Consider the following 18,130-nt stretch of genomic DNA (forward strand, 5'->3'; position numbering starts at 1 on the left):
GGGTTTCCATGCCACCTGAGATGGCGGAGGTGCCGCCCCTACAGGCAGCTGAAGGCCACCTCTACCTGAAGAAAGGTGGTAACTTTTATTTACAGCAACTTAGTCATCCGGGTGGACATCAGCTGGACTGGGGTCACTGGTTTGTAACCCACATTTAATTGTTGTTTACATCACAGCCATGCAATACAGAAAAAACATGCATGGTTACCTGGCTAATTAGTTGTCCACTATAATGATATGGTTAGCGACTCAATCATAAAGTTGTGATTAATAAATTAGTATGACAATCTTTTTTGCCTCTGAAAGTATAGATATAGAATTTACCACCAGAGGCAGTATTGTGCCGCACAGTGTAGCAACTATGAGATAGTATTGTCAATATACTTATTTATGTGAAACTGTGCTGGGATGCTGGTTGTTGAATACTGAGCTCTGATACCTGAAATTAATAACTAACTATCACTCAGTTTTAAAAGATGGGGTGGGGATATTCGGCAATTCACTGCATTGCAAATATTACAAGACCCAAGCAGCCACAGGAAACAAATCCGTTCTTTATAATGTGATTTATTTACAAAGTGAAAAAAAAGAGGAACAACAAAACGGGAGTGTCAACACTTCAGGGTGAGCCAAGGCCAAAATAATAAACAAAAACAAATCTACACAAATCTTGCACCCCTGACCTTACCAAAACAAAGTCAAAAATAAAGACAGAGTCTAACCTCCTTAACTAATTCAAAACAGGAGAAAATGGGTGATCAAAAGAAACGGCAGCTCACCCCTACCCACTCCACTTCCACGCTATTGTAATAACATGGTTCTGATCACTCCAGTCTAATTTCAGTTGTTGGGCGAAATTTTATTTGTGGTTTTTCTAAATTTAATCTTGAACGCATTTTTGCAGTTTTGTCTTTCTAGTCTGACCTAACTGACTCTTTTACTGCTACATCAATAACTGCGCTGTGCCCTGGAGCGGCTTAATTTTTTTTTGAAATCGCAATGGCACACTACCCAGACGACTCTGACTCAGACATGGAACTTACCTCGTTACCTATGTGCCAGATAGTTGAAAATGTGACTCCTAGCCTTAGCCAACAAGTGGTGGAGTTAAGAACTGAAGTGAATAAGCTTAGTGATTGTTCACGTGACTCACTGAACATACAGCAGAGTTTACTAAAGCAGTGGGACCAACTCACAACGGGGAATTCTCCCCCTCCTGCTGTCCCACAGTCTCCTGTTTTCCCAATGGCCACATCGATACCTCATGTTCCTGCGAGGGACAAAACTGAACCCACCAACAGTACCAATCCGTTCCTGGCCAGCAACCCATTTCAACCTACAAATCCTTTCCTCCCATCTCACTCACTTGAGCTCAGCAGCACTTCCAGAGTAATTGCGGCAGCTTTACATCACGTCAAACTGGAGCCTCCTGTGTATGCTGGGGACGGCAAAGTGCAACCTGAGGACTGGTTAAATGCAGTTGGCACATACAAAGCCTCATTGAACCTAACCGATGGGCAATTGCTAAACGAACTGCCACACTTTCTTGCAAAAGAGCCCGGGAAATGGTTCAAGGCATTGAGCTCCCACATCACATCATGGGCTCAATTCTGTCAACTGTTTAAGACAGTTTTTCTGCCCTCCGACAACCAAGAACGCATCCTGAGAGGAATTTTGGATCATGTTCAGGCTCAGGACGAACCGCTCCCAACCTTTGTTGCTCACATGTTGAGTGAGTTTGACAAACTGAAGAGTCCTCCACCTGAAAAAGACAGAATCGACCTAATTAGTAAACATGCTCTTGAAAAATACAGAGTTGCCCTGTATGGTGCTAATGTCACTTCTGTAATGGACCTGCTGCTACGTGTTCATGAGCTTCACTCAGTGACCACAAAGACCACAGCCTGCTTTATGTGGCAAAGACAACTATAAGCCTGAACCTTACTGCTTCAAATGCTCTCAGCCAGGGTTCACTACACGCACCTGCCCAAACTGTAACACCCAACCTCATTTGCCACAACGAGCCTCAAACACCGCTAGGCATGGCCCAGTCCAGCCATTGCTGGTACCTGGCCCATCTGACCCTGGCCATGAAAAGGTGGAATTAAGCAGCACCACATTCCAGCCACAATACAGGCAGTCAGGAAACTACAGGAGGGGAGGACATTTCACAGAGGCCAACCTTCCCCCAGTTACTAACGGAGCCTCACACGCCCGATTCACTACAGGGTGGACACAGTCTTGGATACTTGGAAGACAATTTTTCACAAGTCCACTGGAATACCCCACTAAGAACGAAAGTGAACTTCAATGCTTCATCTGTGGATGCTACCCTCGACACGGGTGCTTCCCTCTCGGCTGTACGAACAGATCTCATTCAAGTAAATGACTCTTACCCTAGAAAAACAAGTGAGTGGAATTGTCCTGCAGTTAACCTCGCCAATAATGCGCCCTGTATCCCTGACGGTGCTATTTGGCTCAATATTGGATTCATGAACAAAAACCTTTACCAGCGTTTTGCAATAATACCAGATTTGTCCTCTCCTTTCATTCTGGGAATGGATTTTATGGCAAGAGCTTCTGTTTCTATTCACATTCCCACTAGAACAGTCTACATTGAGGACATCCCCTGCCCACTCGCAGACAATGAAGAGGACCTTCAAAATGATTACTCACATTCACCTGGAACACTGATGTCTTTGGACTTGATTCGCTCAGACTTAACAGCCAAACTGTCTGAAGCAAGTCTCTCAGAGAACAACAAGGATGCTTTACTCAATCTGCTCAGCAAGTTTAGCTCCTTGTTTGATGGTCAACTTGGTCGAACGGCTCTCACTGAGCACGCCATAGAGACTGGCAATGCAACACCTGTCAATCTCCCACCCTACCGCACATCACCTGCTAAGAAACGTGTGATTGACAAACAAGTGCAACAAATGTTGAAGGACAACATCATTGAACCTTCCACATGCCCTTGGGCAGCTCCTGTAGTCATTGTAAATAGAGCTGCCGCGGAACCAAGGTTTTGTGTGGACTTTCGAGGGCTCAACCAAGTTACCTGAAAAGACTCTTATCCCCTGCCTCGTGTAGATGAGTCTTTGGACTTTCTGGCACGGGGAAAGTTTGTCTCGACATTGGACTTAGTGCAAGGCTATTGGCAGGTTGCGGTAGCAGAGGACTCGAAGCCTAAAACTGCCTTCATCTCTCACTGGGGTCTCTTTCAGTTTCGGGTGCTGCCTTTTGTGCTCTGCAACGCACCTGCAACTTTTCAGAGACTCATGAACTCTGTGCTTGCTGGCCTCATTTACAAAACATGCGCAGTCTACCTGGATGACATTGTTATCGCCTCACCTACCTTTGAACAGCACTTGGTGGATCTTGAGGAGGTGCTGGGCAGACTCTAGGCTGCTGGCTTGTCATTAAAGCTCAAAAAGTGCCAATTCTGCCTCGATGAATTCACCTTTCTCGGGTACCGCATCACATCATCAGGTGTTAAGCTCGATCCAGACAAAGTAAAGGCGGTTAAGGAGTTTGTAACCCCAACCTCGGTGAAACACGTCGGTCAGTTCCTTGGCTTGACTGGCTATTATCGGCGCTTCATTCAGAATTATGCCTGCCATGCTGAACCTCTTCACGCCATCACCAGAAAGGACAATGCTTTCCACTGGGATGACAGCTGTCGAAGGGCCATGGACACTTTGAAGGACCATGTCACATCAGCCCCGATCCTGTCATTCCCAGACCTCAACCCCCCCTTTTCCATTCACGCTGATGCATGTGACATGGGTCTTGGGGCAGTGTTGATGCAAAAGAATGACAAGGGTCGTGAGTATGTTGTGGCTTTTGCTAGTCGCTCCCTTCACAAAGCTGAACTACCCTACTGCACTTCAGAGAAGGAGTGCCTTGCTGTGATATGGGCCCTGGAACACTTCCGCCCATATGTTGAAGGTGTTCATGTTACTATCTTCACTGACCACAACAGTCTCAGGTGGCTCATGTCTCGTCAAAACCCAACGGGCCGACTCGCCCGCTGGTCATTTCGCTTGCAGGACTTTGATTTCACAATAGTGCACAAACCGGGTGCACAAAACAAAGTTTCCGACGCACTGTCACGCAACCCTTTGCCTCTGACCTGTGACAGGCCGACTGATCTTTTACCAGATCATGCTGTTATGGGCAGCCTGGACATTCGTACTCTGCCCCCCGTCATTCTGGCTGACCGTTCACAATTGAGACAGCTGCAGTTAGACGATCATGTCACAGGTCCACTCCTCAGAGACATTGAAGCAGACTCTCTGAACAGCTCGGACAGTGCCACCTTGTTACAGTATGTTGTGTATGACTCTCTTTTGTATTACAGAGAACCCAAGTCCACATGTCCTTTGCACCCTTTGAAAGAGCTGAAACTATTTGCCCCTACTTCCATGAGAGGCACCTTGCTGGACTATTACCGCGACCACTCCACAGCAGGTCACTTGGGTGTGACATTGGCTAGACTGCGTTTTAGGTTTTTCTGGCCCAAAATGGCAGCTGATGTGAAACGCTATGTGATTTCATGCTCAGTGTGCCAACTCACCAAGCCAAGTCAGAAAAAAGCAGCTGGTCTTATGGTTCCCATTGTCCCCCAGAAACCCTGGGAGTATGTGGGTGTGGATTTTGTTGGGCCACTTCCCCGCACCCCCACTGGTAATGCTTATTTGATCGTGTTTGTTGACTAAATGGGTTGAAGCCAGCACTGTCAAAGAAGCTACATCTCAGGTAGCAGCTGGTAAATTCGTCACTGACATTTTTGCTAGACATGGTACACCCACTTACGTGATTTCTGACAGAGGGTCTCCTTTTGTGAGTGAGCTTTTTGAACATGTTGTTTCTGCCTTAGGCTCGGTGCACAGACTCACTACGGCATATCACCCTCAGACAAATGCTACTGAACAGGTCAACCGGACTCTGAAAACTGCAATCCGCGCTTATGTAGGTGATAAGCACACATCATGGGACAAGTTTCTCCCTCAGATTTGCTTTGCTCTGCGTACCGCCCCCCATGACAGGACAGGTATGACTCCTGCCATGATGCTTTATGGTCGTGAGTTAGACACCCCGCTTGACCTTATCACTCAGCCTTCTACAGCAGGTGTTGATGAACTGGGTGTGCCTTACCCTGAGACTCTGAGAGCCTCCCTGCAGGAAGCTCATGACCACGCCAAAGCAGCTCTGGACTATAGCCATGACAGACAAAAACATTACTATGACTTGAGACATCGACATGCCACGTTTCGTGTTGGTGACCTTTTGAGAGTTAAGACGCACCCCAGGTCAGACGCTCAGTCTAACTTTACTGCTAAAGTTGCACCACTGTTTCAGGGACCATTGTGTGTATCTCAGAGACTCAGTGATGTTAATTACAAGCTCACTTGGGTGGACTCCGGTGTGGATGCAGGTGTTTATCATGTTGTGAACATGCAACCGTTCCATACCTGGGACTCTCTCACTTCCAAAGAACATTTTGTTTCATCACCTGCTGGGAGAGAGACCGCAGGGGATCTGAACTCTGACTCTCAGACCCACCCTGGCCGCCCTGCAGACACTGACATTGACTCTGAGCCATTCCCCTTTGATTTACCGGACATTGACTCTTCTTCTGGTGTGGGAGCTGTTTCAGACAGTCTTTCACCCAGATCTGTCCAGCACCCAGCTGCTGGTGGACATTATAATTTCACGGCCAGACGTTGCCCCAGAGTTACGTCTGGCTGGAGCAACAAAAGATGGACTAATGATTTTCACACAACCAGGCTTGATCTGAAGTGAAATGTTTTGGTTAAACCTGTTTGATGCTGTCTTGTTGCATTGCTATTTTGAGTCAAGATGTTTCTGTTTGCTCTACTTAATCCAGTTTTATGGCTCTTTAGTGTGTTAAGATTCATTCTTGGCATTTACTTAAAAAAAAAAAAGTGAAAAATCTAAGGAAACTGATTTTCCACTGTACATATTCGTCTTATTTTCACCAATTTCATTTTTAAATGGTCTTTTGCCCTGTGTGTGTGCACCAATCTTAGCTGTAACCTCTATGTATAGGGTACTGTTAGGTGCGGTGTGTGCTTTTTCAGCTGTGTACGGCTGAGGACAGCCTTTTTCTCACCAGGGGGACTATGTAATAGTTGCTATTGTAATGCAGTGTATCACCACATGGTGGCGCCTCCTGTCTCATGACTGGTGTGTCATCCCCTTTTTGTTCTTCTTTGCACTCCTCCTGTAATGGATGCTCCCGTGTGTGCTCTCGTGTAATGTGTGGTAGAGGTAGCACTTTTATTTTTGATATTGTAAATAAATGAGTACTTTTGGAAAGTCAAAAGCTGTTGCTCATTCGCTATCCACCTGCACACCTCTGCGATAGATTAAGGCCACACTGTTTAAGTACACTTTTTTCATATTGCTTGGTCTTGTAATTTTCCAATAAAAACAGTTCATGCTTTGTGCAGAGAAAGTCCTTTAATAAATGTCCGGCATCTGGCTGTAGGCGGCTGGCTTCATCTCCACCGCACGTTACAATATGTTTAACACTTCAGTTTTAAGTTTTATTTGTCATATGCAAGTTAGCACTGGGTCAACATTGCAATGAAATGTATTTGATGAGCAGAAGACAGTCACTCAGCAGAATGGTACAGTAGAACAAAATAGTAAAGAGCAAAATATTAATAAAATAGTCAAAGAAAAACAGATTTACAGTTCACAGACTAAATATATATATATATATATATATATATATATATATATATATATATATATATATATATATATATATATATATATACATAAAAACACCCAGCACGCCCCTGCGGGCGGTTTATCCTTCAAGCTCGGGTCCTCTACCAGAGGCCTGGGAGCTTGAGGGTCCTGCGCAGTATCTTAGCTGTTCCCAGGACTGCGCTCTTCTGGACAGAGATCTCCGATGTTGTTCCCGGGATCTGCTGGAGCCACTCGCCTAGCTTGGGAGTCACCGCACCTAGTGCTCCGATTACCACAGGGACCACCGTTACCTTCACCCTCCACATCCTCTCGAGCTCTTCTCTGAGCCCTTGGTATTTCTCCAGCTTCTCGTGTTCCTTCTTCCTGATATTGCTGTCATTCGGAACCGCTACATCGATCACTACGGCCGTCTTCTTCTGTTTGTCTACCACCACTATGGTTGGTTAGCCACCACCATTTTGTCCGTCTGTATCTGGAAGTCAACAAGGTCCGCGTCAGGTGTTGAGGAACCAGGGCACCCTGACGAAAAGTGGGCTACTGGAACAAGAAGGCATCGGTGGGCAAGAGACGAAAACAGAGCGTTGTTGGAATGCTACTACGCAAGTAACCCCGGCGGAAGGGGCTACATGAATAGGATGAGGGACCTATGGATTCTTCGATACCCAACATCCACAATGACAGCGAAACAACTAGTAGCTCAGTGTTCCAACATTCGAAAGAAGGGACTGCTCTCACAGCTAGAGATTGACGAGGTACAACACAAATGCTACGGCAAGGAGGAGTCAGGACGCCAGGTCAGGGGGGCGATATCATCACCCCCACCCGAGATTGGGTACATAGCCCCAAGTGCGATAGGAGAAGGATCGTTGAGTGCGAGAGGAACTGACCTGAAAAATAGGATCATGGCCAAGCTTGAAACCTGGATCCCCCGTAGCCAGTTACCAAGATTACGTGAAGTACCCTCAGAAGGTCTGCTAGATGATGTTAATGCAGCACTACGGGAAATACATATATATATATATATATATATATATATATATATATATATTAGGGGTGCAACGATATTCGTATCGATATTGAACCGTTCGATACAGTGCTTTCGGTTTGGTACGCATATGTATCGAACAATACAACATTTGTAATTTATTTTATCAACTTTCCTTCTGACGATGCTGTCTGTGTTGAGCGCTCAGTGAATCTGCGTTCGACTACTCCGCCTAGGCTGCACTGTCCAGCGCAGATCCACTGAGCGCTCAACACAGACAGCATAGTCAGAAGGAAGAGCGCAGGGCAAGCTAGCAAGACAGAAGTTAAGCTCTCCTTGCAACATGGACCTCCCCCATTCAGATCTGGCGTTTGGAATTATTTTGGTTTTCATGTGACGTATGACCCTGAAGGTAAGCGAGTCATGGACTAAAGTAAAACAGTATGTTGGATGTGCCGTGCAATGCTCAATTACATGGGTGGGAGCTAGTGTGTTAGCGCAGTTAGCTCGTTAACGTGTTGGCCGTCTAGCCCCATGCACGGGGCGATCGGCGGTAGCTCGTTAACGGAGATTTGCCGTGTTGTGGCGTTAAGGTCATTTCAACGAGATTAACCTGAAATCACTAGTGGGAACACAACGAATATGACTGCACATTTACGCCGACATCATCCTAGTGCAAAGACAAAAACAACAAGCATGCTACTAACTTTAGCCGAGTCATTTAGACAGCTGTTAGCACATGATTCTCCTTATGCTGCTGAGAATATAGCCCAGAAGAAGCGGATAGTATAGCTTTTATTTTGGAAAGACACATTTCTCTGTAATAAACTCTCTTTTCCAAAGATGAGTGATTCCTCAATCAGATACAGGGCTTGCAAAATCGCTAGCCCGACGTCCTGGGGCTAGCGATTTTTTTCAGTCGGGCTACCAAAATCTATCTCTTCCCTGCCCGTCGGGCTATTGTAGGAAGGAAAAATATATGTCAATGCTTTTGCATTCTTTCAGAAATGTAGCTGGGTAATTATGTCATTGGCATCGGTGAGCCACTGTCAATATGTGACATATTGAAATCGCATTTGAATTTGCGCTTGTTTTTTTGCTTTCACTTTGCAATCGCGCGAACTGTGTATAGAGAGCGACAGCACTGATCTGTGAGTGATGATAATTTGTGCACCAATTCCTCTGACATCGTCTTATTAATCGTTAGCTTACTATGCAAACATGACAAGTGAAATCTCCCGCAGCAAGCTTAAACACGTGAGAGGTTGATCGCGCAGAGAATCGTTGAGCTTATGTGAGTGCGTGTGTAAAAGCAGGAGGATATATATTTCATTTCTTCTGAGCCAAATAAGATAGGTCAGGGTGAAGAAGTGACAGCCAAAGAAAAGCTTACCACAAAACGGAGAAGTTATGACAAATCAGACTATAAGGCAAAAAGAAAGTGCAGCTTTATGGTTTCATGGACAAAATAATTTCTGTGGCTGCAATATGACGAGCTAAATAACCAGGGCTGCACATAAGTGGTCCGCAGGTGCGCATTCGCTGTCAAAATAAAAAACACGCACAAGGGTTAGGGTTAAATTTAAAAACTGTACTTTTGAGTTAAAATATATATTTATAATAAAAGGCATGAACATTTTTTTTGTATCGAAAAAATATCAAACCGTGACACCAAAGTATCGAACCGAACCGAACCGTGAATTTTGTGTATCGTTGCACCCCTAATATATATATATATTAGGGGTGACACCAAAGTATCGAACCAGTTCGGTTCGATACTTTGGTGTCACGGTTCGATATTTTTTCGATACAAAAAAAATGTTCATGCCTTTTTAATTTGTCTTTTATTAAAATTATAAATATATATGTTAACTCAAAAGTACAGTTTTTAAATTTAATGTTGCTGAAACAAAACTAATTAAAATATATATATATATATATCTCAGGGCTCTCAAAATTTCAAAATCCCTGGTAGCCCTTCGGGCAGGGACTCTTCAGTTTTTGGTAGCCCAAAATAAATGTAATTAGCCCGAATAAAAAAGAGAGCAATTTTTTGATTGAAGTTTTGTTTCCTTTACAATATTATACATTAAAGTATAATATTGTAAAGGAAACAAAACATTAATTAAAAAATTGTTGAAAAACAAATTACAACATTGTATAAAAATTACAATCATCAACTCAAATACTTGGTTCTAATTGAACAGAAATTTCTATGAACTTGTAAGAACTGTGTAGGACATGAATCAGTCTGTGTCAGATCCTGAATTTGAAATTTCCACTGAAGTCACGGGTAAGAGACAAGTGGAACCAAGATCTAGGCCATTTGCTTTTTGAAGTTTGCAAAGACTGCTAAATTTTGCCACTATTTGCAACATAGTATGCTGTTCTAAACAGATTTTTCAGGTTTATTTTTAGTATGTTATTTGCAATTGGTGTTTGTTCTGGGAAAGATATTGCAGACTGAGCAATAATGCATTTCTTGCATTTCTCATGGGTTCTAATGGGGGCCTTTCTTAAAATGACTGGTCCCAGTAACAAAGGCGCTTGTCGACTCAGAAATCGAGAGAAAACCAACAACACACCCGGCAGAACATTATGTTATTTACACGGGTGCACATAAGTGGTCCGCATGTGCGCATTCGCTGTCAAAATAAAAGACGCGCACCAGATAAGAAGTTGCAACGCGCATTTGCGTCCATATAAAAAGCACTGTTTTTGTCTGCTAGAGCGGGATTTTCACGGCACATTCTGCACCACATCTCTGTGCGTTCATCATTTGTTTGAAGCCAGCTCACCTCCTGCAACCACTTTTCCGAGAATACGTGCTTCTTTTGTGGTTCGGACTCCTTCTGACATTTGTTTGGAGGTGGAGGAACACCAAAGTAATTGCTTAAAGGAGCTTGCTTCTTCGACATCTTTAAGAGTTCTAAACAAATGTCTGTCCTCCTCCAGAAAATCGTATGTATGCAAACACGCGTTGCAACTTCATATCTTGTGCGCGTTTTTTTTTATTTTGACAGCGAATGCGCACCTGCGGACCACTTATGTGCAGCCCCGGTTATATAGCTCGTCATATTGCAGCCACAGAAATTCTTTTGTCCATGAAACCATAAAGCTGCACTTTCTTTTTGCCTTATAGTCTGATTTGTCATAACTTTTCCGTTTTGTGGTAAGCTTTTCTTTGGCTGTCACTTCTTCACCCTGACCTGTCTCATTTGGCTCAGCAGAACTAAAATATATATCCTGCTGCTTTTACACACACACACATAACGGTCAGCGATTCTCTGCGCGATCAATCTCTCATATGTTTAAGCTTGCTGCGGGAGATTTCACTTGTCATGTTTGCATAGTAAGCTAACGATTGATAAGACGATGTCAGAGGAAATGGTGCGCAAATTATCATCACTCACCAATCAGTACTGTCGCTCTCTATACACAGTTCGCGCGATTGCAAAGTGAAAGCAAAAAACAAGCGTAAATTCAAACGCGATTTCAATATGTCACATATTGACAGTGGCTCACCGATGCCAATGACATACTGTAATTACCCAGCTACATTTCCGAAAGAATACAAAAGCATTGACATATATTTTTCCTTCCTACAATAGCCCGACGGGCAGGGCAAAGATAGATTTTGATAGCCCAACTGGAAAAATCGCTAGCCCCGGGACGTCGGGCTAGCGATTTTGCGAGCCCTGTATCTGATTGAGGAATCACTCATCTTTGGAAAAGAGAGTTTATTACAGAGAAATGGCTCTTTCCAAAATAAAAGAAATACTATACGCTTCTTCTGGGCTATATTCTAAGCAGCATATTGTAGCGGTTCAGGGCTTTTTGGGGTTCTGTTTGTACAGTTATGTTTTGTTTATGTTGCCATAGTGACGGGTGACGCCCTCTCGCTGCGACGGTGTGTCCTTCCGGGGTCAGAGGGCGCCCTGTGTGTTGTTGTTGTTGTTGTTGCTGCTGTGCGGTTGCGGCGCTGAGCAGTTAGCTAGCGGCAGTGTTCTTCTGCAGATGTTAATAAACGGCTGTGCTCCCTGGCTAGCTCACGGGAAGCAAGACCAAACGACACCTCCGTCTCCTCCTTGTCTGAGCTTGCCACAATATTAAACATATCAGGTCCCCATAAGGAGAATCATGTGCTAACGGCTGTCTAAACGACTCGGGTAAAGTCTGTAGCATGCATGCTTGTTGTTTTTGTCTGCTTCCACTTGTCTTTGCACTAGGATGATGTCGGCGTAAATGTGCAGTCATATTCGTTGTGTTCCCACTAGTGCTGTCAGCGTTAATCTCATTGAAATGACGTTAACGCCACAACACGGCAAATCTCCGTTAACGAGCTACCCCTGATCGCCCCGTGCATGGGGCTAGACGGCCAACACGTTAACGAGCTAACTGCGCTAACACACTAGTTCCCACCCATGTAATTGAACATACTGTTTTACTTTAGTCCATGACACGCTTACCTTCAGGGTCATACGTCACATGAAAACCAAAATAATTGGGGGGGAGGTCCATGTTGCAAGGAGAGCTTAACTTCTGTCTCGCTAGCTTGCCCTGCGCTCTTCCTTCTGACAATGCTGTCTGTGTTGAACGCTCAGTGGATCTGCCCTTGACAGTGCAGCCTAGGCGGAGTAGTCGAACGCAGATTCACTGAGCGCTCAACACAGACAGCATCGTCAGAAGGAAAGTTGATCAAATAAATTACAAATTTTATATTGTTCGATACATATGCGTACCGAACCGAAAGCACTGTATCGAACGGTTCAATATCGATACGAGTATCGTTGCACCCCTAATAATAATAATAATAATAATGGATTGGATTTATATAGCGCTTTTCAAGGCACCGAAAGCGCTTTACAATGCCACTATTCATTCACTCTCACATTCACACACTGGTGGAGGCAGCTATATATGTATATATAAATATATGTACACACTAGTGATTAAATAAAGAAAATCTTAAATAGGAATGTGGGGGGTGGGGGGGCACATGGAATATTGCACAGTGGCAGGAATGAGCAGCAGTACAGACTGAACAGTACAATTTTCTTTAGTGGCAGTTAGTACAGTATTGCACATTTTTTTCCTAATATAAATACCAATAAAGTGAAGTGACCAGTGCAGATTTTACAGTTTACTTGTAAAGCTGCAGGGTAGCGTCTGAGTGCATTCTGTGGAGTGTGTTGTGTGTGTTTAAGTGTTGTGGTTGAGGTGTTGTATGGCTTGATGGTAGAAACTGTTTTTAAGTCTTGTAGTCCAAGCAGACAGACTCTTGTAACGTCTGCCAGATGGTAACAAGGAGAAGAGCTTATATGCTGAGTGGCTGTGGTCCTTGATGATGCTGTGTGCTTTGCGGAGGCATCATTGAAGATAAATGTCCTGAATGGCAGGAAGTCTCGTGCCAGTGATGTGCTCTGCTGCCTTCACCACCCCTGTAGTGATTTACGGCTGCTAGCAGAGCAGCTTCCATACCAAACTGTAATGCAGCTCATCAGCAAGCTCTCAACTGCACACCTGTAGAAATTTGAGGCGATGTTAGTGTTGCCAAACTTCCTCAACCGTGTGGTGTTCCTGTGTTTAGGATGAGTGATGAGGAGGTGTGCTTACCAACTCTCACCACCTGGGGCCTGTTTGTGAGGAAGTTTAGAATCCATCTGCAGATTGGTGTGTTCCTAGCCCAAGGTCGACGAGCTTCATGGCAAGTTTTGAGGGGATTATAGTGTTAAATGCCGAGCTGTAGTCGATGAAGAGCATTCTTGCATATGTATTCCCTTTTTCCAGGTGAGTGAGGGTGCTGTGCATTGCCAGCTCTCATTTCTAGAAATATGGACAAATTTATTAAACCCCCCAAAATATGACTATCCCGAGTTGGGACCAGGAAGCAGAGTTGCAGTCTTACACGCCTCTCTGCAGTTTCTCTCCTCCTGCTAACCCCCCAAAAACCCATCTCTATGGAGATGGGTTTTTGGGGGGGTAGCAGGAGCTCCCAAAAAGACGAAAAACAAACTAAAAACCAGCAATAAGTAAGTAAGTAAGTAAAATTTTATTTATATAGCACATTTCTAGATAAAAGATCACAAAGTGCTTCACAAGGTATAAAAAAAAACAGTCAAAAGTTAACAAAACGCAATTTTAAAAAGATGTGTTTTTAGCTGTTTTTTAAAAGTAATCACTGAGTCTGCAGATCTTAAGTTCTGAGGAAGAGAATTCCACAGTCTGGCGGCCACAGTAGCAAAAGCTCTATCACCCTTGGTTTAATAAACAACTTAAACATAAACGATCACAAAGAAAGAACAATACAGTATCCACATCTGAACCAAAGAGTAAAACAGTGAAATGTGGATTATTAAATATTAGTTCTCTCTCCTCCAAGTCTCTGTTAGTACATGACTTAATAATTGATCAACAAATCGATTTACTCTGCCTTACAGAAACCTGGTTGCAGCAGGATGATTATGTTCGTTTAAATGAATCAACACCCCGAGTCATTCTAACTACCAGAAATCTCGACGCACAGGCCGAGGGGGCGGTGTGGCAGCAATTTTTCACACCAGCCTATTAATTAACGAAAGACCAAGACAGACTTTTAATTCATTTGAAAGCCTGATGCTTAACATTGTCCACCCCAGCTGTAAAACTCAGAAACCAGTCTTACTTGTTATCATCTATCACCTGGGCCTTACACAGAGTTTCTGTCTGATTTCTCAGACTTTATATCTAATTTAGTGCTCAGCTCAGATAAAATAATTATTGTGGGTGATTTTAACATCCATGTAGATGCTAAAAATGACAGCCTCAACATGGCATTTAATCTGTTATTAGACTCAATTGGCTTCTCTCAAAATGTAAAAGAACCCACCCACCACTTTAATCACACTCTAGATCTTGTTTTAACATATGGCATAGAAACTGAACATTTAACAGTGTTTTCTGAAAACCCTCTCCTGTCTGATCATTTCCTGATAACATTTACATTTACAATAATTGATTACACAGCAGTGGAGAGTAGACTTTATCAAAGTAGATGTCTTTCTGAAAGTGCTGTAACTAAGTTTAGGAATATAATCCACCCACTGTTATCATCTTCAATGACCTGTACCAACATAGAGCAGAGCAGCTCTGAACGCTACCCCAACAGAGGTCGATTATCTTGTTAATAATTTTACCTCCTCACTACGTACAACTCTGGATACTGTAGCTCCTGTGAAAACTAAGGTCTCAAATCAGAAGTACCTGACTCCGTGGTATAATTCTCAAACACGTAGCCTAAAGCAGATGACTCATAAGCTGGAGAGGAAATGGCGTGTCACAAATTTAGAGGATCATCATTTAGCCTGGAGAAATAGTTTGCTGCTTTATAAGAAAGCCCTCCGCAAAGCCAAACATCTTACTATTCGTCACTGATTGAAGAAAATAAGAACAACCTCAGGTTTCTCTTCAGCACTGTAGCCAGGCTGACAAACAGTCAGAGCTCTATCGAGCCAACCATCCCTTTAACGTTAACTAGTAATGACTTCATGAACTTCTTCACAAATAAAATTTTTATCATTAGAGAAAAAATTACCAATAATCATCCTACAGATGTAATATTATCTACAGCTACTCTTAGTACCATTGATGTTAAGTTAGACTCTTTTTCTCCAATTGATCTTTCTGAGTTAACTTCAATAATTACTTCCTCCAAACCATCAACGTGTCTTTAAGACCCCATTCCTACAAAACTGCTCAAAGAAGTCCTGCCATTAATTAATTCTTCGATCTTAAATATGATCAACCTATCTCTAATAATCGGCTATGTACCACAGGCCTTCAAGCTGGCTGTAGTTAAGCCTTTACTCAAAAAGCCATCTCTAGACCCAGCAGTCTTAGCTAATTATAGGCCAATCTCCAACCTTCCTTTCATATCAAAAATCCTTGAAAGAGTAGTTGTCAAACAGCTAACAGGTCATCTGCAGAGGAATGGCTTATTTGAAGAGTTTCAGTCGGTTTCAGAGCTCATCACAGCACAGAAACAGCTTTAATAAAGGTTACAAATGATCTTCTTATGGCTTCTGACAGTGGACTCATCTCTGTGCTTGTCCTGCTAGACCTCAGTGCAGCGCTTGATACTGTCGACCATAATATCCTATTAGAGCGATTAGAACATGCTGTAGGTATTACAGGTACTGCACTGCAGTGGTTTGTATCATATCTATCTAATAGACTCCAGTTTGTTCATGTAAATGGAGAGTCCTCTTCACACACTGAGGTTAATTATGGAGTTCCACAGGGTTCAGTGCTAGGACCAATTCTGTTTACACTATACATGCTTCCCCTAGGCAGCATCATTAGAAGACATAGCATAAATGTTCACTGCAATGCAGATGACACCCAGCTCTATCTGTCCATGAAGCCAGATAACACACACCAATTAGTTAAATTGCAGGAATGTCTTAAAGACATAAAGACTTGGATGGCCGCTAACTGTCTGCTTCTTAATTCAGATAAAACTGAGGTTATTGTACTCGGCCCTGAAAAGCCTAGAAATATGGTATCTAAGCAGATTTTTACTCTGGATGGTATTACCTTGGCCTCCAGTAACACTGTGAGGAACCTTGGAGTCATTTTTGACCAGGATATGTCCTTCAACGCACATATTAAACAAATATGTAAGACTGCTTTCTTCCATTTGTGCAACATCTCTAAAGTTAGAAGTATCCTGTCTCAGAGTGACGCTGAAAAACTAGCTCATGCATTTATTACTTCCAGGCTGGACTACTGTAATTCATTATTATCAGGATGTCCAAAAAACTCACTGAAAAGCCTTCAGCTAATCCAAAATGCTGCAGCAAGAGTCCTGACAGAGACTAGAAAGAGAGAGCAGATTTCTCCTGTTTTGGCTTCCCTTCATTGGCTTCCTGTTAAATCCAGAATTGAATTCAAAATCCTGCTCCTCACATACAAGGTCTTAAATAATCAGGCCCCATCTTATCTTAATGACCTTGTAGTACCATATCACCCTATTAGAGCACTTCGCTCTCGCACTGCAGGCCTACTTGTTGTTCCTAGAAGCAGAGCCTTCAGTTTTCAGGCCCCTCTTCTGTGGAACCAGCTTCCAGTTTGGATTCGGGAGACAGACACTATCTCTACTTTTAAGATTAGGTTTCAAACTTTCCTTTTGCTAAAGCATATAGTTAGGGCTGGACCAGGTGACCCTGAATCCACCCTAAGTTATGCTGCAATAGACGTAGGCTGCCAGGGATTCCCATGATGCGTTGAGTTTTTCCTTTCCAGTCACCTTTCTCACTCACTATGTGTGTTAACAGACCTCTCTGCATTGAATCATATCTGTTATTAACCTCTGTCTCTCTTCCACAGCATGTCTTTATCCTGTCTTCCTTCTCTCACCCCAACCGGTCACAGCAGATGGTTTCTTCCTGTTAAAAGGGAGTTTTTCCTTCCCACTGTCGCCAAAGTGCTTGCTCATAGGGGGTCATATGATTGTTGGGTTTTTCTCTGTATCTATGAAGCGCCATGATGCGACCTTTGTTGTGATTTGGCGCTATATAAATAAAATTGAATTGAATTGAATTGAATTGTGTCGGGGAGGGAGGAGCAGATGTGACCTTTGACTAGCCGCTCGAGGCACTTCATGATGACGGATGTCAGTGCAACAAGATTGTAGTCATTCAGACAGGAGACCACTTATTTCTTAGGAATGGGAATGATGGTGGATGTTTTGAGGGACGTGACTGCCTCAGGGAGAGGTTAAAGACTTATATCTCCTGCAACGGTATTTGCTCAAGCAAAGCACTGAAGTCTGCTGAATTATCAGCATTTGTCATCATTTAGCCATGCTTAATAATCAATAGCATGTTCATGGCTACTTCTGACTTTCAGCTGACCAGTTAAATCCAGTCATTTATTCACTAATGCAGCTCGACCATAATGATTCAGAAGAGCTTAGCTCATGGTTTTACTCTGAACTTTTTACATTTTAATGAGCAAAAAACAGAAGTGATGGTTTTTGGTGGATTTGGTTCCTTGGCACATTATGTTAAACTGGTCACTGCTAATCTGGGAGTTAAAATAGATGCAGATCCTAAACTTGAAAGCCAGGTCAGAACTGTTGTAAGAACTAGCTTTTTTCATTTGAGGCAGTTAGCCAAAATAACTTTTTGAGACGGTAATCCATGCCTTTGTTACATCTCAGCTGGATTAATCTAACACACTTTATTGTGTGAGTTTGAAACTCTTCTTAAAACATATTTATTTGCTGAGGTCTTTGGCACTTTTTAAGAGATTATTTCTATTTTTTATAATCCCCTGTTTTTAACATATTTGATGTTATTTTCTGTTTATATATGTACAGCACTTTGTGAACCCTGGTTTTATTTTAAAGTGCTTTATAAA

The 18,130-nt window shown here is 43.0% G+C and overlaps 1 pseudogene; it reads left to right on the top strand.

The window, feature by feature from the left end:
* The first annotated feature begins 999 nt into the window (after nt 1–999).
* LOC147339451 (uncharacterized) lies at nt 1,000–2,269 on the top strand (annotated as a pseudogene).
* Nucleotides 2,270–18,130: the final 15,861 nt, after the last annotated feature.

This window comes from Aulonocara sp. 'chitande type north' Nkhata Bay, linkage group LG1 (genome assembly GCF_057382095.1).
Source record: "Aulonocara sp. 'chitande type north' Nkhata Bay isolate Kocher_YH1m ecotype deep benthic linkage group LG1, A_spYH_male_GT1.1, whole genome shotgun sequence".
Taxonomy (NCBI): domain Eukaryota; kingdom Metazoa; phylum Chordata; class Actinopteri; order Cichliformes; family Cichlidae; genus Aulonocara; species Aulonocara sp. 'chitande type north' Nkhata Bay.